The 2250-nt window shown below is 53.0% G+C and overlaps 1 protein-coding gene across 1 annotated transcript in view; it reads left to right on the top strand.

Annotated features, from left to right (window-relative positions):
• The window catches only part of TMEM132E (transmembrane protein 132E), a 38368-nt gene that overhangs the window by 29883 nt on the left and 6235 nt on the right, over nucleotides 1-2250 (top strand). The gene's annotated exons all lie outside the window — the stretch shown is intronic.

Here is a 2250-nt window from a genome sequence, read left to right on the forward strand (position 1 = left end):
GGTGGATTCATTTTGATATTTGGCAAAACTAATACAATTATGTAAAGTTTAAAAATAAAATAAAATTTAAAAAAATAAATAAATAAAAATAAACTTAAAAAATAAATAAAATTTAATATTATTTAAATGTAAATATTAAATACTAGATTTAATATTATTAAAAATTATTTTAAAAATAAATATTACAAATATTTTTAAAATGAAGAAGCAGCAGCTCATTAGTTAGGCCAGGAGTGAAGGTTGTTATGAAAGGATCCACTCTGGGAACACCCACTGCAATCCCTCCAACTCCCGAAGAGCTCTCCCTGAGCTCCTCCCCAGGGACCCCATCTGGGCCGAACATCCTCCATGGATGGTGGCCATGGATGGTCAGTGAAGGCCATCCCACCCAGTTTGCCATCTCCCCCCGGAAGGCCTTCAGATTTCCCCTGGCTTTAGACAGTGGCCAGAGGTGAGATGTGGGGAGAAGGCAGCGGAGCAGGCAGTGATGCGAGAGGCATCCAGCTCTGGTACCTGGAAGTGGGCGAGCTGCTTGCTATGCAGCTGCCAGCTGGTGTCAAAATCGAATGATCAGACAGCAGGATCTGTCTCTGTTCCTGCAAATCCTTCAGCGGGGGCACTGGGGATATGAGTTTCCTTCTCCCTCCCTGGGAATGTGTGCTGTCTCTCTCCACGCTCTACACTAGATCCCTCCAGGAATGGGGGTGCCCGAGACTCACCTCCTCCTTCCCCCACATTCAGGAATAATGTCCCCAGAGTGAGCCAGAGCAGATGGCTTGGTACCACACGCCCACAGCCTCCTGAGGACCAGAAGCCTTGCCCAGGCCCGTGGGGCTCTCCACTGCTGGAAGGCTAGGATGGGGAGAAGTGGGCCTGCCCCCAAGAGCCCTCACCCAGCACCTTCCTTTGCCACCCAGACTCCCCCAGCCCCACCCCAGAGTGGACCAGAAGAGTCACCGTGGCTTAGACACCAAAGGGAATTAGCAAAGATTCTAAATGGAATTAGTTTCCATTCTCAGCGAAATATGCTCAGGTTCTTTCTGGAGTTTGCCAATATTCTAAATGGGATCTGCCAGCCTTCAGCTGGGATTCTCTGCCTTCCAAAGTGGGAAATGAGCATTTCTGGCGGGGTCGCCATCCCACGCCCCTTCACCCACCACCCACTGCCAGATGACTAAGAGAGCCTGGAGGAGCTTGGGACCGTCAGGGGCTCTTCTCTACAGATGAGCCGCCATCCCAGCCCCCTCCTCACCACCCCCCACCGGAGCCTTCGGGGTGTCATCAGCCTACAGGCTGCCTGATACACCCTCCTCCAAATGCAGGGATGGACACCCCTGGGTGTGCACAGGTTGAAGCACCTAATTGCATTGCACGCAGGATTCTCTCCAGGCGTGCCAGGTGTATACATGGGCACTTCCACATACACCAATTGCATCTACCCTGAAGTACTAGCACGGACACCTCGGTGAGTGGGCACAGCTCTCCGCCAAGATGTGTTCAGTGAGCATATGCTCACCGGGGAACCTCTAAGAATGCAAGGTGGTGTCCCGGTGGGCATGCATTTGCAAAAAAGCTCCTCCCATTGGTGGCAGTCATCCACCTGTCTGTGCTTAGGGTTCTCTGGTCCTGAAATTCCCTCTCTCTTTCCCTCACCTCCACCTCTGGCTGGAACAGCCCCCTCCTGAAATTAACCAGCTGGCCCATCTGCCCGGAGCCTTGGGGCCAGAGGCACCTTGGAGGAGCCGTTGGCCTGCCCCTCCGCCACCCTCTCCTCCATGACCTCCTCCCCACCCAGTCACACCCCAGTGTCCTGCTCAGGAAAGGCCACTCCTCTGCCATCAGACACCTACTCCAGAGCCCAGGCGGTCATGCTGGGGAGGGGAGCCAGTGCAGGGGACCCTCAGCCTGCAGACTTGCCCTCGGTGTGGCCTGGCACATCAGAAGCAGCCCCTTTCAAAGGAATGGCACATTGACTTCTTGCCAGGGAGCAAAAAACCTCCCACAGGAGCCACTAAGAGATGATCTCTGGAGACAAGGAAAGCTGACACCTCCTCCCAGAGGAGAAGGAAATGGCAACCCACTCCAGTACTCTTGCCTGGAAAATTCCATGGATGGAGGAGCCTGGTGGGCTACAGTCCATGGGGTCGCAAAGAGTTGGACAAGACTGATCGACTTCACTTCACTTCTTCCCAGAGGAGCTAAATTAGGAGCCTTTTCCCTCCCGGTCCCGCCCCTTCAGCCTCTTGTGAC

Source organism: Bison bison, unplaced genomic scaffold (assembly GCF_000754665.1).
Source record: "Bison bison bison isolate TAMUID 2011002044 unplaced genomic scaffold, Bison_UMD1.0 scf7180017864472, whole genome shotgun sequence".
Taxonomy (NCBI): Eukaryota; Metazoa; Chordata; class Mammalia; order Artiodactyla; family Bovidae; genus Bison; species Bison bison.